The sequence below is a fragment of the Manis pentadactyla genome, chromosome 14 (genome assembly GCF_030020395.1).
Source record: "Manis pentadactyla isolate mManPen7 chromosome 14, mManPen7.hap1, whole genome shotgun sequence".
Taxonomy (NCBI): domain Eukaryota; kingdom Metazoa; phylum Chordata; class Mammalia; order Pholidota; family Manidae; genus Manis; species Manis pentadactyla.
The window spans coordinates 61,945,629-61,969,446 of NC_080032.1; positions in this window are offsets into that span (position 1 = coordinate 61,945,629).

A 23,818-nucleotide genomic window follows, 5' to 3' on the forward strand; every position below is an offset into this window, starting at 1 on the left:
AACAAATAATGCTGGAAACAACTGGACATCCACATGCAGAAAATTTAATCTAGACAGAGACCTCATATGTTTCACAAAATTTAACTCAAAATAAATCATGAGCTAAATAAAAAATGCAAAACTATAAAGTTTCTAGAAGATAATGTGGAGAAAATCTACATGATTATCAGATTTGGCCATGACTTTAAATACAACTCCAAAAAGAAATTTTGAAAGAAAATTTGAAAAGGTGGACTTCATTAAAATTCAAAACTTCTACTCTGTGCAAGACATTGTTAAGAGAACAAAACGTCAAACTGGGAGAAGATCTGCCAAACACATCTGATATAAGACTGGTACCTAAAATATACTAAGAATTACTAAAACCTAACAGTAAGAAAGCAATCCAATTTCAGAAAGTGGGCAAAAGATCTGATAGACACCCCACCAGAGAATTCGTATAAATTGTAAATAAGCACATGAAGCGCACATCATACGCTTGGGAATTATAAGTTAAGAAAACAGGTACTACAAACCTATTAGAATGGTTAGAACCCAAAACACTGACAACAAATGCTGGCAAGGCTGTTGAACAACAGGAACACTTATTCACTGCTGGTGGGGATGCAAAATGGTACAGCCACTTGGAAGACAGGCAGGCAGTTTCTCACAAAGCTAAATGTAGTCTTTCTGTACAATCCAGCAATTGCACTACTTGGTATTTATCCAAATGAGTTGAAAACTTGTGTCCATGCAGAACTCTGTGCACAAATGTTTACAGCAACTTTATTCATAATTCCAAAGAATAAATGTCCTTTAGTGGGTAAATGCCACATACAGGGCCGTGTGCATACAATGAAATATTCAGCACTAAAAAGAAATGGGTTAGTAAGCCATGAAAAGACGTGAAGGAGGCTTTAAAGCATATTCCTAAGTGAAAAAAAGCAATCTCACAATATGATATTCTGGGAAGGGCAGAATGACAGAGACAGTTAAAACTCAGTGGTTGTCAGGGATTTACGGGGAGCACAGGATTGTTGGAGCAGTGAAACTATTCTAGCTATATGAATTCTGGAAAAGGCAAAACTATAGGCATGGTGAAAAGATCTGCAGTTGCCAGGGACCTGAGGGGAGGGAGGAATGGTGCACAGGGAGTTTTAGGGCAATAAAACTATCCTGTATACTGTATTTTGACACTGCAGTGGAGAATGCACGACATTATGCATTTGTCAAAACCCATAGAATTGTACCACAGGAAGAGTGAATCCTAATGCAAACCATGGGCTTTAGTTAGTAATAGTATATCAATACTTGTTCATCAATTGTAACAAACATACCACATTATTATATGTAATGCAAGATGTTAATAGTTGGGGAAACTGCTAGGATAGGAGAAGAGGGGGAAAGGGTGGAGTATTCTGTCTGTACTCTGCTCATATTCTGAAACCCTAAAACGGCTCTGAAAAGTAATGTTCATTAATTTTTTTAAAACACTTAAATCTCCCGTAAAGAATTCAAAAAAATTTATGTGGTTACTCCTCCTTCAAAGAGGTGGAGATTAACACCTAACCCCTTGAGGGTGCTCTGACCTTGGTAACTTGTTTCTGAAGACTAAAGTATGGAAAGATAGAGAAAGAGTAAGTTGCCAGCAGAGAAACCTGGCCAACACTCCCCCGCCCGTGGATCAAGGTGAACGTCATCGGTCACGTTGATTACATGTCCTTTGAATGAAGGGAACAGCATGTCCCCTTTGTGATAATCCTCCCAAAATTCCATTATCCCAGTCTAGCCATGAGAAAAACAAAACAAATTTGAGTTGAGGGATATTCTATAAAACATCTAGCCAAAACACCTCAAAACTGTTAAGGTCTTCAAAATACAACAGAAGTCTTGAGAAACTATCCCAGAACAGAAAAGGCTAAGGAGATGTGCCAAATAAAAATTGTGTGGCCCCTGGATGAAATCCTCAAACAGAAAAAGGACATGGGACAAACGAGTGAAATCTGAATAAAACGTGAGGTTTAGTTCAAAGTAGTGTGTCAGTGTTGGTTCATCTGTTGTGACAAAGGTACCATAAAATGTAAAATGTTGACAAGAGGGGGATCTGAGTGAGGGGCACATGGAACACTCTATACTGTCTTTGCAACTTTTCTGTCCATCTAAACTGATTCTAAAAGTGAATGTGTTACAAAATAATGTGTAAAAAAAATGACACAACCAAATGCTGGTGAAGATGGAGAGAAACTGGATCGCTCATGCACTGCTGGTGGGCACATGAAATGGTGCAGCCACTCTGGAAGACAGTCTGGTCAATGCAACTATTACATGATGCAGTAATTGCACTCCTGGATATTTCTGCCCAATAAATGAAAACTACATTTACACAAAAACCTGTAGGTTTATGGAGGCTTTAGTTGTACTAATCCCCAACTGGAAACAACCCAGATATCCTTCATCATGTGAAGGGCTGAACTGTGGTACATCCATAGCATGGAATATCATTCACTAATAAAAAGGAACAAAGTGTTGATACATCCAACTGAATGAATCTCCCCAGGATATGAGGAAGCCCCAAAGGGTACGTAGTGCATGATTCATTATATGACTTTATTGAAATGATGAAATTGTAAAAATGGGAAAGAGATTAGTGGTTACAGAAGAACAAGGATGGAAGGGAAGTAGGTTGGCTATAAAAGGCACCATGAGGAATCTTCATGGTGACAGAAATATTCTCTACATCGACTATACAGACATCAATGGTTATGATATGTACTACAGTGTTGCAAGACGTTACCACTGGATAAAGGATATACAGGATATCTGTGTATTATTTCTTACAATGATCTGAGAATTACAATTTGAGAACTTGTTTTCTCAAAGTAAGTTTAATTGAGAATTTTTTTTGTTAGAAAATGATCTCTTAATGAAATGTATAAGGCTTTTATTTTTAATTGTTTTGTCTATCCATGTATGATACTACTTTTATTAGCATCAGGGAGCTCCTTTTCCTGCTTTTCATTTTTGTGGAAGTAATGCTGGGAAACTTTGTTCACATAAATAAGTTTGGAAGGAGTTTTATTATAGCAATATGATTTAACTCTCTGAACTCTTTCCAAGTACTCTGCCAAAAATAACATACTGCTCTATCAGCAAGACTTATTTTTAATAATCTATCAGCTGACAACTCTATTAGGTCCTTCTCTGATATCACTGAAGGCAAAGAATTGGAAAACATTTCACTTCCAAATATCTATTATCCAGTCTTTGCGGCCATTAACTTTCTGTGTCTGAGAAGTCACCCAAAATGCTTTACCGAGTCTCATCAAATGATTATTAATTGTCCTTGTTACTCTTTTTCTTAGAGGCACCTTTTAATTTGATATACCTAGTTAGGTAAATTAAAATACTGTTCATTTCAGTACACATTTGCCAAAATTTTTCTTGTAAAAGTATTTTATATTCTCACATGCTTAATTTTTATTGTTATCAAACTGTCAGAAGCCACAGATTTAACATGTTCAGTTTATTAATAACATCTTCATTTTAGCCTAATCATTGAAGGCAGTCACCACTGTAGAATTAATCACCCAGAGAAAATTTATTCTCTGTCCAAAAAAAAAAACCCTTAGTCTTCATTTTTCAATCCTAATCAGTGTGTGCTAATATATGTCCCCATGACATTCTACATTCCGATTCAAATAGATAGATAGATATGATTGATGATAGATAGATAGGCAGATAGGTAGATATTGATAAAGAGAGAGGACTTTAAGTCTTCCCATGGATGAAACAAGGTACCACCACTTTTAATATTTCCTTTCATTCCCTTTATTTTCATGAGATTTGCATGAGGGCAGTATGTTCTTTGACAATCAAGGGGGATATAGATGGGGAAATTTATTAAACAAAAATTCCACTTTTACTGCCTCACTATACTGTATGTCTGAATTAAAAATCTCACATCACCTAAATGGGCCAAAATACCCTGTTTCTAATGCCCTGCTTTGCCCTTTAGTATAAGACAGAGAAAGACACAAAGTTTCAGAGACTTACGTTGTCTTCATGAATACTTTTGATGTGACGGAGCTTTTTCCACTTGACCTAAAGCACCATATTAAGTTTTAGGAAGGGTGAAAGTTTTTTGTGGGTGGACAAAGACTTATCAAGAAAGAACAGGTGAGACCAAAGGACCTGCCTGTCCCCTAAAGTGCAGGTTCCTTGTCAAGCACGTGAGTTATAGGGAAGAGTAGAAATGGAAACGAGGATCTGGAAAATGATTCCCTTAAAACAATTCATGCCTGGAAATCCCTTGGAAAGTCCTCTTGTCTCCTCAGGGACATTCACACTCCAGGTGGTAAATCACTCTTTTCCCTTCTTGCAACCCACACACAGAATTAAGCATATGGAGACCTAGAATGTCTTCTAAACTTATCAAAGACTTTCTCACCCATCATTCTGCCACTGTTCGAGCCCTAAGCAATGAACACACCCACGGGAGACCAGTGCTGAAACTTACGGCTAGAGAGTGCAATGGCAAGATGCTAAAAAAGAGAAGCCAAATGCCTTTAGGAAGTATGAGCCCATAGAGAGGCTCATAGACCGACCACAAGAGGCCACATAGACACACAGGAAGCAAACACACCACACATGAAATGTCCATAAAAATACGGCAAAGATATTTATACTTCTTATTGGAATGGAGGGAGGAGACTGCTGGAGGGGCAGGTTGAAAGAACTGGAAATATGGGATTCCAAAGACTAGGGAAATTTCAGGAGGAGTTGCATTTGTCTCAGAGACTCAGAAATGGGCACAAAGGAGATTGACGGAGTAAGTAAAACCAGTGGGCTATACCTTTTAAAAACATCCACAGCTATCTCTTGGCCAATGAAAATGTCTTACCATCCTTTCTTATCCACAGATAAGATTTTGTTTTTGAACCAGAATTCTATATTCAAGATAGGAGAGAGAGAAAGGAAGAGAGAAGGAAGAGAGAAAAGTTCTGAGGGAGGGAGGACAGAAAAAAGAAAAGAAGGGGGAAAGAAAAAAGGGAAGAAAGAAGACAACCAATTTGTCATCTCCTTGGAATTTCAGCTCAATTTCTAGACTGGTGGTAGTCAAAGGGATTACTTTATGCTAAAGTGTTAATGGCTTACAACAGTTATACCCTCCAAAGATCCTTTCCAGCTCAAAAGCTCTGTGAAATGTGTACATTAAGGAATCAAAGTTAAAAAAAACAAAGAAGTAAGGAAGACTAAAGAAAAGGAATGTGGGAGATGAGTGGTTCTCCTCACTCAAGAAATCCAATCAGGAAATTCCATGTAGTAGCAACTTATTGAGCACATCCATAGGGCCAGTAGATGCCATCTGCCAGTAGATGGCGGTCTTCATATTAACTGACTATTCACCAGAACAGCCTTCCTTACTACCAGCTTGTATTTGTAGTTGACTTAATGTATAGGTGGAATGGGAAGCTATATGCATGCACAGTGTAACTGAAGAACCCTAGGTGAGATCTCCACCTGCTCAAAGTTAACTCCCTCACAGACCTTGCCATTTTTTGTCTAAAATTCAAATTTATCCAACCTTTTGATTGGGGTGGGGGGTGGGGGCTGATTGCGGCAGGAAGAGGAACTGAGGTTAGTCATTAACACTTTAGACGGAACTAATTTGGTATATTAACTCAGAAGAAAAAGGACCTTGAAAAAGTGTAATGAAAGACTGGTAAGTTCTGAAAAGAGGATCTGCACAGCTTTGGTGGTTGTTTAGGTTACACATTCCATGTGTAACCTGGAGTGGCATGTCAGCACTGGGCACCTCAGTTAATAGCCTTAAAAAAAAGAGGTAAGAAGTAATGGTAGATTGGAGCAGATCAATTTGGCCTGAGGTAAGGCCTGAATGCCCCACTGTTGGAGGACCAGCCTCACCATCATGAGCACCATTACACCTTGGCTGAGCCCAGTGGCCAGCTAATTCCTCATCTACTCTGTCTACTTGTCTGCTTGTCTGGTCTGATGCCCATGGCCCTGGATCTGTTTGGACCAGCACCTTCGTCATCTCAAGGATGGCCTGAGAAGTGAGGGGACGCAGAGAAAGAGGAATTATACAGACAGCCAAGATGATGAGAAGCTTTTATTGGTACAGTATCTGTACAGTATCTGTCCTGTGGTAAGCTGGAGAAGAGAAGACTCGTATTCAACAAGCTACTGTCTTCAAAGACTCCAATGGCTGTCATGGGGAACGTGTCACACACATTCTGTGCAAGCCCAAAGGTAGAACCAGGTTTATAGAGAAATCAGTCATAATGCAACATAAGGAAAATTTCATCTTCTGCATTGATGATGATAATAACAGTAGTAACTCACATGCATCGAAATCACCTGGTGCCTGGCACCATGTTTCACATGAATGATCTTATTTACAATTACAACATTCCTATGAAGTATTACCATTATCTTCACATACAGATGAGGAAACTGAGGTTTTGAAGAGTTAAATAGCACACTCAAGGGGAATTTGAGTATTTAACTGCTGAGGAGGCTTCCTCCTTAGACTGAACGGGCTGTCCTGAGAATCAGCAAGTTCCCCTACACAGAGGAGCAGACATCATCAGGAATGCTGTGAAGGAGGCTCATTGGAATCAAAGATCTTAAGTGTCCTCCCAAACCTTAGGGCACATGATTTCTCATTCAAATATGCACAGTGTATCCTAGGAACTAATACCATGTTAATAAGGGTTGGGGGTGGTTGGGAAGAGGGCGGCAGGGAGGAAAACTTCTGAACAACTAGTTTTTTTTAAAAGCACAATTGTAACAGGTACTATCTTAAAGGAAGGGAAAGTGCTATGAGAAAATTCAATAAGGATAAAATCTTGTCCAAGGAATCAAGGGAAGTGACTTGTGAGCGCTGAAAGCTAGGTCCACAGGCAAAGAAGCAGGAGGAAAAGAGGGAGGAATGTTCCAGGCACAGGGAGCAGCCTATGCAAAATCCCCAAGGCAGAAGGACCTTGGCTTAAGGCTCAGAAAGGCCAGTGCAGCTGGAGTTCGTGGGACAGGGGAGTTGATCAGAAGTAATGTGGCCAAGAAAGCAGGTGGGCCCGTATCATGCAAGCAGTTGTAAGCCATGTTGAGACTCTACCCTTAGAGCAAGAAGAATTCTCAGCAGGGGAGAGAAATGATGAGCCCTGTTTTCAAAGACAACTGTGAAGGCTGTCTGGACATTGGAAGGGAGCGGACCCAGAGCGGGAGACCAAGAGGAGACAGGGGTAGAAATGGGAAACTGTCCTCTTTCCAGATGGCTCACCAGGCACCTCCCACCCTCAAAAGCTGGTGCATCTTCCTGAAGAGGAAGGAAACCCAGGAAAGTTGGAAGATGGGCCTGGGATCTGGTGTAGGTCCCCACCAGGCTGAAGTGTCACGAGCTGTCCTTTCTGTCTACACTCTTCCTGATGTTTTCAAATCTGCATTCGGCTGTTTGGGAACAGTTCGAGCAGGCCACGCTCAGGGGCTCTGAGCTCAGGGGCACCTTTCCATCATGAAACTCTAAGTGGCCACCACCCCTGCCTGCCTGTGGCCACTGGCTCCCTCCCCACCACCCAAGAGGAAGGTGTGGGAAGCTGGAGCTGAACACTAAGAAAGTTAGGCAGTGACTAGGGAGTCAGAGAGAAGGAGAGTTCATTCTCCAAAGGAAAATCCCAAGTCAGATGGTTACTCTAAAGGCACAAAAGAGTTAAGAACTGATGCCTAGTACATGCAGATCTGGCAGATTATGGTACTGACAAGCCATTCGGTAGGAAGAACAAAATTCTCTGAATTTGGAAGGCTCCATCTATGTCTGGTTCCCCCCGACCCCAGCTTATGGGGTGGCCTTAGATAAGGCTCTTGACCTTTCTCAGTTTTCTCATTCCCAAACAGAGGTAATAATATTTGTCACTTTTATCTTGTAGGGTTGCTGTAAACCTCAAGCTCGAAAGAAAAGTGTTCTGAAAGTTAAAATCTTGAGACACAAGTGAGGTGTTAGAACTTATAATCAGACGACAAGGTTGGGAAAGACAGGTTCCAGCTGCCCATAACGTCCTTAGTGCTTTTCCTTGGAGACCAAGCTTTCATATGCTTGTTTAGTACGGCAGAGTCTCATCTTACAGTCTCATCCCCCCCAAGTCATTTTCCACTGCTCGCCCCTCACCTGCCCCTGCTCCCACAAGCCCCCAGATTCTTAAGACCTTTGTAGCTGAGACACTGCAGAAGTATCTTCAGTCAAGGAGCAGCTTTCCCTATTCTCTGCTAAAGTCACTTAAGAAATCCCTCGAATACAGTAAGTGGCTGCTACATTTAAGCCAGTGTTCCAGCGATGTTTAAAGAGGGGAGATCTTCAACAGTACAAAGTGGGAAAACGAGTAGGATGGACAGTGCAGTAGGAGTTTTTGTTTGGATTTGAGCTCTCTAGAAATTATTGACACCTAACTTCCTTGGTTAGAGCAGCACCCTCTCCCCTGGCCCTGGCCAAGGGCACATGCCCCTGCTTCATTCTCTTCAAACATTTACCACGTCTAAACTTTTTTTTATCCATTTGTTCATTGTCCATCTCTCCAGTGAAAGGAAATCTCCTAAAGTTGAGAAATCATGTTTGTCTCATTCAACACTATACCTCCAATAAATAAAACTGTCTGGCTCAGTAAATATTTGGTTGAATGAATGAGTGTTGACTTTTTTTAAAAAAGCTTATTATCTTTCTCTGCGCACTATAACACAAAATCCATGAGAGCCGGGACCTTGGCTCTGCTGTTGGACATGATATCCTCAACACTTAGAGCCCCATGCACTTGACATGTATTTGCTGAATGAATGAATGGATGAATGAATGCCGGAGACAAGTATAGGCTGAGAACTCCAGGAAGAATTCCTGGAGAAAAGGGTCTCTGAGCTCATCTTGGAAAGATTTGAGTTTGGATATCATCATTTTAATCTCATTGTTCCATGAGATCTGATATTAATAATAATGAGCTAATGTTTACTGAGTACTTGCTATTTGTGAGGTGTTACTTTGGGCACTTTATGACCATGTTTTATATTCTAAACATATTTGGACAGCTTATAAGTCAACCTGAAACAGTTTTCTGCATTAAAAAAAAAAGTCTTAGTTTTGACACATTCTTGCTGTGGAAGTCAACCATTGTTCCAGAGATGCTCCAAACAGCTGCGGTCCAGAGGAAGCTCCTCCCGCCTGCCGTTGAAGCAGCTGGTGGGTTAGCAGAGACCACCCCAGGCCCTACAGCTCTCAGCAGCTGCTTCAGTGGATGGAAATTCTGCTGCCCATTGAATCCAACAGACGAGAACAGGGGGATGGACTTGGCCACTGGAACGACCTGTGTGTGTCAATCCAAATGTGGAGGACATTTTTAATCCCTGAAGGTCAACCAGGTAGCACGGTTCAGATGAAACATCTTCAAGAGCTGTAGCAAGAGCCTCTCTGTGTTGTCCCTGCTGCCAGGTACTAAGAGGACTGCCCAGCTGCTGGGGTGCAGAGGTCTGTGGGTGTGGCTTTGCCATCCCTTAGTTTCCATACTTTCTTCAGCCCCTTGTGAGGCTACAAAGCCAAATCTCTAGATCTGTAGGATGCTGGAGCTGGAGAGAGCCATAGAGATTATTTAGACCAAGCCTTCCATTTGAAGGATGAACCGCTCCTTAGATGCAGCCCAGAGGGACTTGGCATTTCTCCGGGCCACGTAGCTCTCTGACGGATGGCAGCTGAAGAGTGAAGCCTCTGAGCCCAGCGGCCGCTGCTATTGTGCCAGTTTTGTACTAGATGGGTTTTTGCAGTATTATCATTGGCAGTTTTACTGTTTTTATCTTTTTTCAAACAGCAGTAATTAGTATATCATTTAATTCGTATAATTAATAAATAATTAACGATACCATTATTAATAATATTATCATCAATCAGACAATTCTTTGTTAGATTTAGTGCTAAGGGTTTTATTTAACATTAACATTCTTAGGATAATTTGTTTTCACTTACTCAGAACAATGGAAGTTTCAGATCAGAAAGAATATTGTATAATATTGAAATTATAATTTTTCTAGAATTTAAAAGGTAGTTAATTACTCTAAACACAAAAGCCAAACAATTAAATTTTCCTGGGAGTTAGCACCATATAGTAGAAAATCTCAGGCTTTGGAAACAGATGACTTGTGTTATCTAGATTCTAGATTCCCCTGTGTTCTAAACTTATGACCCCAGGCAAATTGCTTAACCTTAGCTTCAGGTCTGTCATTTTGAAACTGGGGGCAAGAAAATTGGATCTACATGCTTTGTACCCTGCTGCCCTGTCACCCTGGCCACACCAACATGGACCAGAGATGGGCCCCTGCAGTCCTCTATAGGATGCCAGCTGTCGGGCCGGTGGGACAGTCACTAACCCCTCAGGGCCCCTGGAGGGGCACTGGCATGTGAGATGCTTTGAGCGGACACAGAGAGTGACGTGATCCAAAGCTTAGAGATACAGAGAGGGAATGGCAGAGCCATTAGTAAACAGACATCATGGCACAGAGAAGAATGGAAAGGAAATCAGCTTTCTGGTAGGAGCAGTGAAAGCAAATACGATCTAGAGGTATTCAGAGAGAAGGCAGTCATCCAGGCCTCAAGGCAGGGAAGCCGCCAGCAGGCAGACATGAGGAAGATGGGAGAAAAATGAAAAGAAGCTGTGAATGGTAGTGGGAGAAGCAGGCCAGCAGGCAGGGAAGAGGCATCCACAGAAGGGGCGAATTCCTAGTTGCATTAGGATCCTTTCAGCTGCCGTGGACTCGGGACTCCCCACAGGCAGCTGTGGCCCTGCCATCTCAGCATATTCCAACAGCTGCTTTTTAAAATGAATTCCGGGTATTTTGCAGAGATAAATAGAGAAAAAACAAATGGTGGTCTTTCCCTCAGGGATTGCTTATCTGTAGTTCTCATAAAAGGAGAGCTAATAACACTGCAAAATACAATCACTAAACCCACGTGCTTTGGAACTGCACAGAAACGGGCTCTGTTCCCAGCTCTGCCATTTGCTGGCTCTGTAACTTCGAGAGGAATCCTTGATCTCTCTAATGCTCCTCATCTGCCTCTAAAAGGCACAGGAGAGCACCCAAGCCAGGCGTTACGTGAGCAATGCCATCCATGGGCCTTCCCCCTATCCCAGCCACAGCACTGCTGTCATTCATGATCCTGCTGGACTCAGCCTGCCTTCGCTCTGGGAAGTGTGTAAGCAGAGGAGGGAGCGACCAGGAAATCACATGAAGAAACTGCCTCCAATTATCACAGAGGAGGGGGAACCAGAGCCCAACTTAGTAACAGGAGAGTCCCACCAGTCCCTGCTGGGGTCCACTAGCTTTGACCCACGGACCACCCGACCACCATAAGCTGCACTTTCTTCTGCTTGCAGCCTCTCTGTGCTCAAGAGGGGACCTAGGGAGAGACTCACTCCAGCTGCAGACAAGTTCCTAGAAAGTCCAATGAAATGGATGTCATTCCTTTGCTGTGAGTAATCAGCCCCAACAAAGCCCACTGGTATTTCCGCATCCATTCCCAGTGCCCAGTGCTGGGCCCAGCAGCACAGCTGCCTAAGTGGGATGAGCTTGCCAGCACTTTGTCCTTGTTCAGCCTTTGGGACAGACTCCTGGCCCAACTCCTGGCCCGGAAGTGGGGAGACACTCTGAAGTTCATCTCATCCATGCACTTGTCTCTGGGCCCAAACATTTTACAACATGGGTGTTTGGGGATCCCCTGTAACCCCTCTGAGTGGGGACCAGGGAGCCAGGGCAGGGACAGGAAAATGATGTCCCTTGCCTCCTTGCCTCCTTGATCTTCCACTAGAAGGGGCTGCAGGACAGGGGGAAGAAATGGAGAAATAACAGCTCAGCTCCCCACCTCCCCCCATGAGGTCTCCACCCCACCTTTCTCCTTTCCATTCCTTTGGTGTCCAGGCTAGGCCATCCCTGCAGCCTCCCTTTCTGGGCCACCATTCCTGACCCAGGAATTCTCTCCAAATAGTGGCCACGGGGCTTACCCTAGCTGGGAGTGCCCGTGGGCCCAGGTGGGTGGCCTGGCAAGCCTGTCTTTTGCCTTCGCTCATTTGTCGGCACAGTGATGGTGTTATCACCCTGTTTTGACCAGCGAGGACACTGAGCACCCAGAATGACTTGCTAAGGATCCTGCAGCCAGTCTGTCCACTGTCTGGACAAAAACCTCTGCAACCTCCAGGCCAGTTTTCAAACAGCAGTTTCAGTTGCTCCCTGTTCCTCTAACTGCCATCCAAAAAGAAAGAATAGCACCCTCACGGGCCACAAGCCACAACAGGAAGAGCTCTAAAGTGTCCTCTCCAAATGCTGTCCCTCGCCTGGGTCCCGAGTGGAATTTTAAGGCAGGCATTCACATTTCCTAGACTGCAGCCTCTGAGCGGGAGCAAGCCCTCTGCTTGCACTGCCTGCTGTAAATTCTGGAAGCAATGGCTCTGGGGAGTGCCATGGGATGCAGGACCGAGGAGTTGTTGCCCCTCAAACCCGGTGTCCTGTAAGCAGCTCAGATTTACCAGCTCAGAAAAAAAGATTCTTGTAAGCACACAGTTGCCTGTGGTCAGGGGGATGATCTCAAACTGCTCCTAGTTCCTGGGCCAGCAGCCAGCTTCTGGATGGTCAGAAGGTGAAATTTGAATGCTGGTGAATGGGAGGCGGAAGTTCTGCAAGGCTGAGTTAAGTCCATTCATGAAAAAGATCTAGTCTCACTTCCTTATTGCCAGGAGTCGTGAGTGTGTATGTGTGTGTGTGTGTGTGTGTGTGTGTGTGTATGCACACATGCTGCTTTCTGCTCACTTTTTCCCCTCTCTCCACAAATCTAAAGTTCATTCTCAGGAAACTGCCAAAGAATGTGTTGCTGGTCTGTGGTTTGCTGAAAAAAAGAGAAAGAAAAAGGGAGAGATTCATACAAAGGCAATACCCCGCCCGTGAGAACCTCGTTTCCCTCCCGTGCTCCCACGCGCACGCGCACACACGGCGCAGGCCGGCACAATACGGAAGCACGCGGTCGCCCTCCAGTCCACCCTCCTGTTCCCAGGCCACATTGGCCTCCCTGAGCTGTTGTTCCCCCTCCCGGGCCCCCTGGCTCAGGGGGTCCAGTCAGCCCTGATGAAAGATCAGCCCAGTCATAGGTGGGCTCCCCGGAGGGGAGCGTTCTGAGGTTAACCTCTAGGCTTTCCCGCTGGGGAGGAATTTGCTGCTAACGTCAGCAGGCCCGTGTCACCTCTGGTGGGCTATGCCTGTCCCTGGCGGCGCGATTCCCAGCTGTCGGAAGGCCACCGTGTGGCTGGGAAACCCGGGGCCAGTTAACCTCCTGGAGGAGTCTCCTTATCTGTAAAATGGGATGATAATAATATCACCCTCCTCAAAGGGTTGTTGCAATGATCAGGCTAATGTACCCAGAGGCCTCCCAGCTCCGTGAGGAAGCGGTGGGGGGCACGGGCCCCTTGACGGGAACGCTGACCTCTGCGACGGGGCTCACTACACTGGGGCAGTCTTTCCAAATAGCTGCGCCTGAAAGACACCAACGCTGCTGCGCCTTTTGAGACTCAGGAAAGATAAAATCACCTCCTTTGCCTTTAGAAATAGAAATGGGGTGGACTACCAAGAAAAATCCACGCACAGCTCAGTGTGACCCACTCTCTGATTCACTGGGGCGCCACAGCCATTTGCATGAGAAAAAAGATGCCTCTGAGAGGAGATTAAACCAAAGTCCCCAAAATGTTTAACTGGCGCAGGAGACTGGAGTGCCAGCAGCTCTTTGTCGTCTCTCCCAGACTCTAGCAAGAAGTGCTGACTGGGCACCCACAAGGATTTCAGAGTCGTCTAAGGAGGCGCCCCCGTCCCCACAGCGGAGGCCCCTCGTGGGCTCGGCAGGTGGAAGACCGCTTGGGGACTGTCCCTGCCCGCGCTGCGTGTGCCCCAGGAAATCGCGTTCTCGCTGACCCTGCATGTTTGTAAAGCATTGTCATGACAGTTCTTAGTCATGACGTCCTCCCAATGAGGGAGCAAAGGCATTATTATCTCTTCGTTTTCCAGATGGAAGATTAATGCCCAGAGAGATCCTGGCGGTGGAGTTCGGCGCAGCTGGAATTCTCCAAGCTGCTCCCTGTGCCTCTCAGGTGGCTTCTCCCCTGACAGTACGGATGACAGCAACAGCTACTCTCATCCTATCCCGTCCCACTTTATCCTTCACCGCGTTGGGCAGAAGCTTCTGACCACCCTTCCGGAGGGGCTCCCCCAGGAAACTGGCTATGCCTCACCCTGCCCTGGGTTTGGGTTGACCCGAGGTTTGGCCGTGCAGTTAACACCCACCAGGTGCTTTCTAGAATTCAGGGGTGCGGACACTCCAAGCCTGCAGACCCAGGTGGAGGAGGAGGGGTTCCCAGCTAAGGAATCTCACTGCCTCATTTTGGTCAGTCCCCGTCCCTTCCCCGGTGTCCCCAGGCCATCCATCGTAGTGAGAGAGAGGAAACGTCTGCCCTGGGTTCAGCTCCTCCACCCTTGTCTCAGGGCCGCTCATAGGAAGAGGGGGCTGGAGTGACTGTAGCTTTGGAATAAACCAACCATTCAGTGGCAGTGCTCCTCCACCCAGCTGTCCTCCCCACCTGAGAATTATCCATCCTCCCAGCAACAGCTCTCCCAGGACCCACCCAGGCCACCACCCAGCAGACACTGCTGCCACGTCCAGAAGCCAGAGAGATCCATGACCAGAGGGGGGCTTCCAGGACATCTCCACCAAGACAACGAAGATACCCGTGGTCACAAGGCCATGGTGTGTGGGGTCAGCACTAGACACACTTCCAAAGCTCCCTAAAAGGTCTTCCTCCAAACTTCTTCATTCCCTGCTCCTTCCCTAACTGTTATGAACTGTCTTTTATGGAACATTCACTCTGTGCCAGGCACTTACACAATTACCTTATTTAGTCATTCTAGTGGCCCTGCAAGGTAGGTATTCATCCCTTCTTATGGATGACAGAGTAAAAGCACGGAGAGTTTAAGTAACTTGGCCCAGGTCACACAGCTGCAAAGTGGCAGAGCTCAGATTCAAATCCTAAGAGACTCCAAAGATTATGTTTTCAGCATCTACACCAAGCTGCCTCTGAGTACTCCCTGAATCTTTCTTCCCTCCCACTAGACCTGCCAGTTTCAGGATCCACCACCCTCTTGTAACAACTGGTGTGATTCACTGTCCTCTTTCCTGTCAGGAATTCTCCATTTGTTCATTTCACTCATTCATTCATATTTGAAGTAAAGACTTGGTACCTACCATGTGGTCAGCATGTACTATGTCAGAGGGAGAGAGAAATACTGGAAACACTCTTCCTAATTTCTGCTAGATAGTGGTCACTAGGAGGTGTGCAGCTTGGAGGGGCACAGAGTAAATACAGACCTTAGAGGAGAGGAGATCACCTGGTTAGCTCAGGCCTATTGCCTTCCTGCCTCCCAGTTCTGAAAAAACTGGTAAGCACCAAGAGTGAGCAGTTGTTCAGAGAAAGACAAGGTCCCACCGGCTGTCTGGGGAGGCGTGGCCTTGTTGCAGCGTGGGGTCACTGAGGGCCCTGGAATGAAGGCTGGTGACCATTTTGAGCCAAAAGAATTGAAGCAAATGCTTAGTGCTGGTTAGGGGACAGTAAATCCAAGAGACACTCAGGAAGGCTGGCCGTGTACAACAGAAATTGTGGCTTATGCCAAAGGGATACTGAGGAACTGCTGGAGAAGGTCTAGTCTTCATCCTGCAGGCCATGGAGAGGTCTCTGCTCACCGCATGTGTCATGAGGCCATATCTGGGAGCACAGGGAGGAGGGGTGCGCTCCGTGGCTGTCTTGTGGCTGCAGGATTCCCAGCAGCTGGTCCTGCATCTCTGGGGATGAGAGAGAAGGACAAGAAAGAGCTTCAGTGTTGGGCAGACCAGGATTTGAGCCCCAGCTTCACTGTTTCTAGTGGCATGAGCCTAAGCAAATGTTTTCTTAACTCCTCTGAACCTTGGTTTTGGTACCTAGAACATGGGCGTAATAATAACCTGCTCCACAGTGGTGTTGTAAGAAGTAAATGAAACATGTGTATGAAGAATTTAACACTGCCTGGCATAAACAAACACCCCAGACTGGCAACTGTTATTTTCTGCTGCCCTGGTGTGTGTGATTGCACCAGTTCACCCATGAATTGTAAAGTACAAAAATGTGATTGTGCCCTTATAGTCTATCTCTCCATTCTTGCGAGAACACCTGGGAAAATGCCTCCCAGTTCAGTGATACTGTGCTGGGGATGAGGCAGTCTTCTTTCCACCAACAGAAAACTCACACACAGCATAATTGATAACCAGTATTGTGCTAAAAACCCAGCCCAAGGCCAGACATGCACAACCTCTTGCACACACAGAAAGCCTCAATAAATAAAATACGTAAGGAATCAATGAACCCATACATATGTGTAGAGAGAGCATCTTTCAAGAACACACAATGAGTGGATGGTCCCTACAGTGGATTGAGATGCCTTCTTTTTTCATCTCCTCTGCCCCCAGGAATTTGAAAATGAGGGGAATGAAGCACTCAGAGTAAAACCATGAGATGAACACATCAGAGCAAAGCAAAGTTTGCAATTATCCTATAGAGAAAATGATTCTCTAGCCATCCGACCTCCCCTGCAACTTATTTGAAGAACTATCTACAGAAATGATGGTCGGTCCTAAGAAAGAAAAAAGAGATAGGTCAGCCACAGAAACACACACACAAAAAAAGTCCCAGAGGAAAGCCAGAGCACAAGGCTGAAGAGAAAATATCTTGGTCCTAAAAGTAGCCGTGTCCTTCTTGTGCAGATGAACACATCAAATTGTCATCACATGATACCATTACACAATTTAATTTTACAACCAACTTCTGTTTTCATTCTGTGCTCACCAAGGTGCCGTATAGTTTATAACCTGACTTCTTGAGTACTTTATTCTCAAGAAGAGGAAGGATGTTAGCCCTGTAGCAGGTCCGTTCAGATGTCCACACCTGCCTCTGTTAGGGGGAGCCCGTCCACCCACCCCGGAACCTTGCAAAGACCCAGTGTTAAAGCAGGAGGATGGAGGGACAGAGGCAGACCAGCATCACGCCACCGTTCACTGGTCTTCCCAGGAAGCATCCCCTCCTCCGCCCCTTCCTATTGAGGCTTCAGACTGTACTTCTGTTTTTCAAAATACATCAGAATACATCACAGACCTGCAAGTTAGGAAGGTATTATTATGCCCATTTTTATAAGCAAGGAAATAGACTCCAAAGGGTTCATTAACTTGCCCCAGGGCACTCAATTTAGTAAACTACCTAGATCGCAAATTTATTCTAACTCCAAAGTTCATGTTCTTTTCATTACTTTATGGCATCTCTACCTTCCAGGGCTTTCCTCTCTGGAAGTCTTTAAGTAAGAACTTGTGTTTGGTGGGGAACGTGGGGAAGGAGGTCAGAATGGTCACCTGCCTGAGCTCTGCTCTGTGACTGGTTGCCTTCTTTACTTCCAAGGGCAGGACAGAGAAGCACTAGGGGTGCAGAGATAGGCCTGTCCCTGCACCTGCTCAATGAGGAGGAATGGAGAACCTCGGGGAGACAGTGAATGTTAGCACCTTCCCTTTTATCTTCACAATTCCACACCTTCAGTCACCCCAAGGTCCCCAAGTCCTTCCTAAGTGGATGAAGGACTCCAAGGGAGGACAGGGCTAGGGCTAGTATTTCCTCACTTTCTCCCAAACAATACTATCCTGTTTGAATGATTCATGTGCATCCCACTTCCACCTTAAAATACAGGACCCAACTGAACCTTTGAGGTCACCTATGAATCCTGTTGAATTCCCTCACTCTGGATGTGTCCCTAACTAGTATATTGTTCCTTTCATTAAAAATCAGTATAGATGAGGGATAATTCATATGCAGCAGATTTCAGTGTCTATGTCCCATGTTCTATGAGTTTTGACACACCTGACCATGAACCCACAACCACACTCCAGACACAGAACATTTCCATCACCCCAAGAGCCCCTTGTGCCCCTCTGTGGCAGTTCCCTCCCCACCACCTAGGTCCAGGCGACCACTTATTTGTTTTCCAGCCCTACAGCTGTGCCTTTTCCAGAATGCCTTCGGAACGGGATTGTCAGGATGTGGCCTTTGCGCCCGGCTTCTTTTGCTCAGCATGATGCTTTTGAGGCTCATTCGTGCTGCTGCACCTGCCAGCAGTGCACCCTGTTTCGTCGCTGAGTACTCCTCCAGGGGCCCATGGCTTGCTTAGTCATCCACCACCAAATATTTGGGTCATCCTCAGTTTCCAACAATTATGAAAAATGCTACTATAACCTTTGTGCGCAAGTTTTTGTGTGAGCAAGACTTTCCATTTCCCTTGGGTAAATGCCTAAGTGTGGGACTGCTGCATCTAATGGGAAACGTAGGGTTGATTTTGTTAGTAATAGCCAAGCCATTTCTTAAAGTTGTTGCAGCCCCTTTGTGTTCCTACCAACAGTAAGAGTTCTAGTTTCTCAGCGTCCTTAGTGTCCGTTTTCATTTTAACCATTCTAATAGGCAATAGTGGCATCTCATTGTGGTTGACATTGCATATTTCTAATGACTGATGCCCTTGAACATCTCACGTGCTCTTTTGCAACTTGTATCTCTTCTTTGGGGAAGTATTTCTTGGGATCTCTTGTGCCTACTTTTTTATTGGCTTGTTTTCTTATTGTGTTATGAGCATTTTTCTATATTCCCTATGCTGATACTTTATCAAATACATATTTTGCAAATATTTTTTTTCAGGCTGTGGCTCATCTTTTTATTCCCCTAACAGTATCTTTCAAAGAACAGAAGTTTTTTGTCTCGATGAAGTCCATTTTGCCAATTTTTTCTTTTACAGAAAAGAAAAAGAGACTGTTTGTGTCCTCCCTAAGAAACCTTTGCATGACTTCAAGTCACAAAGATTTTCTCCTGTTTTCTTATAGAAGTTTTAGCCTTTATGTTTTGGTCTATGATCGATCCATTTTGAGGTAGCTTTTTTATTTATGGTGTGGGGTCTGAATCAAGATTTATTCTTTTTCTCATATAGATGCTAAAATATTTCAGCACCATTTATTGAAGAGTCTGTACTTTCTCACTGAATTGCCTTGGTACTTGTGTCAAAAATCAGTTGACCACATCTGTGTGGGTCTATTTCTGGACTCTCTTCTGCTCCATTGATCTATGCCTAGCCCAAACCACAGTGTCTTGATCATTGTAACTTCATAATAAGCCTTGAATTTTGGATATAGTTTGTTGTTTGATATCTGTGTAAATGGAATCATACTGTACATATTCTCCTTTTTTTTTCACTATGACAATTTTGAGATTCATCCTCGTTGATGTATGTATCTCTAGTCCCTTCATTTTCACTACAGTGTAGTATTTCTTTGTGTGTCTCTACCACAATTTTTTGTCATTCTGTTCTTGATTAGCATAGAGATCATTTCTAGGTTTCTGCTATCCCAAACCATGTCTCTATGGGCATCTTTGTACATGTCTTCTGTTGTATATGTGTAAGAGTGTCTCCAGGGTTTGAATCTGTGCATGGAGTTGCTGGGTCCTGAGCATATGAATCTTCATCTTCATTAGGTAAGACCAGACCCTTACCTACAGGGACTGGACTAATCTTCCCCCTCAGCAACAATCCCCATTATCTCCAATACATGGTATTGTCAGACTTAACTTCAAATTGTATACCTCTTTGTAGTTTTAGTTTGTACATCCCTGGATATTAGAGAGGTTGGACACCCCTTCTTACCCTCTTTGACCATTCAGCTTTCCTTTTCTGTAAATTTCTGGTGTCTTTTCTCATTTTTCTGGTAAGCTGGATTTTTCTTAATAATTAGATGAATTTCTTACATATTCTGAATACTAATCCTGTTTTGTTGTGCAGGTTTCATTTCTTACACTGTAAACTCTTTTCTCTTTTAGTGGTGATTTTGGATAACCTTCCTTGCAGTACAGCCAAATTACCAGTCCACCCCTTTCTCTAATTTTGCTTATTGTGCTTTGTTTAAAAATCCTTCCATATCCCAAATTCATAAAGGAACTTGACAGCATTTTCTTCCAAAAGAGCTAACATTTTGATGTTTATATTTAAAGGCTTAGTTCTCCCAAAATATGTATTTATCAGGTAGAGATTCAATTTCATTGGGATAACCAATTATCCCAACACCACTTATTGGATAATCTGTTGCTTTCCCACTGATTTTCTGTTCTGTTATATGCCAAATTTATGAATATGTATGAACTGGTTTTTGGACTTTATCTTGTTCCATTGATCTGTTTGTCTATCCCTTTATCAGTACCAATTATCTTTATACTGCCACTTTTTATAAGTCTTGATCTCTAACAGGATAAAGTCCTCATTTTGACCTCTTTAGAAGTTTCTCAGTTATTATTGGTCTTTTGTGCTTCAAATAAATTTTGGAAACAGATGCAATATCCCATTAACAAGAAAAATCCCCACCTGATGGGGCTTTTATTGCAAATTCATTGACTCTAAAAATAAATCAAAATGAGAAGAATATATACTAGTATACTGTTGCATCTTCCTGTGTAGAATCATGGTTTGTTTCTTCATAGTCTGAAAATTTATAATATGTTTCCTCATAAGAGTCTTGCACATCTGTTAAATATATTCCTGGGTATCTTATTTTTTGTTGCCCATCTGTTACTCTTTTTAAATTAAATTTTCTGTTTTTTTATGATGCATAAAAATAAACTTTTGTATAGTAATCTTTTAGATAACTTTGATAAACTTGTATTCTCTCTTGTAATCTGTCTGAAGAATAGTTCAGGTTTTCTAAGTAGACATCATAATCTGCAAAGATGACAGTTTTGTTTCTTTCCTTTCCATTCTTTATAACTTTCATGTCTTTTTATTTTGTATTGTACTGGCTATAACTTGCAACAACGTTGAATAAAAGCAATGAGAACAAATAGCCAGAGCTTGTTACTGATCCCAAAGGGGAAATTTTTAAATATTTTACTACTGGATATGTGATTACTGTAACTGCGTGTATGAATGCATACATGAGCTCATGAATTCATGAGGGTGTGCAAAAAAAAAGAACCCTTATCAAGTTAAGGAAGTCGCTTTTGATTCCTAGTTGGGAAGGACTAGGACTTTTTATCATTAAGCAAATATTGAATGTTATCAAATGCTTTCTGTCTCTGTTGAGAGAATCGTATGGCTTTTCTTTTAATAAACTGTTATGTAATAAACTCAGTTTAGAAATTTTCTAAATGTAGAAAACTGGACCAGCTTTGCATTCCTGGAATGAATCCAACTTGGTCTTGATTTATTATCTTTTTTCTCTGTGGCTAGTGCCAATATGTTAAGGTTGTATTTAGGAGTTTTTGCATCTATGTTCATTAATGAAATAGTTCTGTGATTTTTTTTCCCTCTAACAACCACATCTGATTTTGATATCAAGATTATATTGGCTTCATATAGTGTCTTAAGAAATGTTTTCTTTTCTTTTTTGCTATAGAAGAATTAAAATAGTATTGGAATTATTTTTTTCTTTAGTGTTTGGCATATCCACCTATAAAATCATCCAGGATTGATCTTTTCTACATAGGGGATTGATAACTACTCATTAACCAAATGTAATGATTTGACATCTCCTCTCAAATCCATTTTGGCAATTAATATCTTGCTGGAAATTTGTCCTTTCCATGTAAGTTTCTGAATTATTGTCAATACATTACTTGTTCTCTCATATTTTCATTTGTGCTGCATCAGTAGTATATTAGTTTCCAAAGGTGGCCATAAAAAAGTACCAGCAACTGGGTGGGTTAAAACAACAGAAATTTATTGCCTCACAATTCTGGAGGTTAGAAATCTGAAATCACCCTGATTTCAGACTTCTAACCTCCAGAATTGTGAGGGAGAATCTGATCCCTGCCTTTGGCCAGCTTCCAAAGATGGTTGGCAATGTCTGGCATTCCATGGCTTGTAGACACATGACTGCAACCCCTACCTTCATCCTTACATAATGTTCTCTGAGTGTGTCTCTTCTCTTCTCATCAGGACACCAGTCATAGTGGTTCAGAGCCCTCTCTAAGGACCCATCTCAACTTGATTACAGCTGCAAAGATCCTATTTCCTAAAAATTCAACATATCTTTTGGGGTGATACAGTGCAACCCATAGCCACATAGTTAAATTCTTCCTCATGTCTAATAGTGTTGTCAGCACCTTTTCTCTTAATTTCTTAGACTTTCTTGCTAGTAGTTCTCAATTTCCTCAGTCTTTTTTTTAAAATATATATATTTTTTATGTTGTTATCATTAATCTACAATTACATGAAGAACATTATGTTTACTAGGCTCTCCTCTACCCCAAGTCCCCCCCACAAACCCCATTACAGTCACTGTCCATCAGCATAGTAAGATGTTGTAGAATCACTACTTGTCTTCTCTGTGTTGCAAAGCCCTCCCCTTTCCCCCACACCCAACAATGTACATGCTAATCATAATACCCCCTTTCTTCCCCACCCTTATCCCTCCCTACCCTCCCATTCTCCCCAGTCTCTTTCCCTTTGATAACTGTTAGTCCATTCTTGGGTTCTGTGATTCTGCTGCTGTTTTGTTCCTTCAGTTTTTCTTTTGTTCTTATACTCCACAGATGAGTGAAATCATTTGGTATTTGTCTTTCTCTGCTTGGCTTATTTCACTGAGCATAATACCCTCTAGCTCCATCCATGTTCTTGCAAATGGTAGGATTTGTTTTCTTCTTATGGCTGAATAATATTCCATTGTGTAGATGTACCACCTCTTCTTTATCCATTCATCTACTGATGGACACTTAGGTTGCTTCCATTTCTTGGCTATTGTAAATAGTGCTGTGATAAACATAGGGGTGCATCTGTCTTTTTCCAACTGGAGTGCTGCATCCTTAGGGTAAATTCCTAGAAGTGGAATTCCTGGGTCAAATGGTAAGTCTATTTTGAGCATTTGGAGGAACCTCCATATTGCTTTCCACAATGGTTGAACTAATTTACATTCCCACCAGCAGTGTAGGAGGGTTCCCCTTTCTCCACAACCTCACCAACATTTGTTGTTGTTTGTCTTTTGGATGGTAGCCATCTTTACTGGTGTGAGGTGATATCTCATTGCGGTTTTAATTTGCATTTCTCTGATGACTAGCAATGTGGAGCATCTTTTCATGTGTCTGTTGGCCATCTGAATTTCTTCTTTGGAGAACTGTCTATTCAGCTCCTCTGCCCATTTTTTAATTGAATTATTTGCTTTTTGTTTGTTGAGGTGTGTGAGCTCTTTATATATTTTGGATGTCAACCCTTTATCGGATCTGTCATTTACGAATATATTCTCCCATACTGTAGGGTATCTTTTTGTTCTATTGATGGTGTCCTTTGCTGTACAGAAGCTTTTCAGCTTGATATAGTCCCACTTGTTCATTTTTGCTTTTGTTTTCCTTGCCCAGGGAGATATATTCATGAAGAAGTCACTCATGTTTATGTCCAAGAGATTTTTGCCTATGTTTTTTTCTAAGAGTTTTATGGTTTCATGACTTACACTCAGGTCTTTGATCCATTTTGAATTTACTTTTGTGTATGGGGTTAGACAGTGATCCAGTTTCACTCTCTTACATGTAGCTGTCCAGTTTTGCCAGCACCATCTGTTGAAGAGACTATCATTTCTCCATTGTATGTCCATGGCTCCTTTATCAAATATTAATTGAACATATATGTTTGGGTTAATGTCTGGAGTCTCTAATCTGTTCCACTGGTCTGTGGCTCT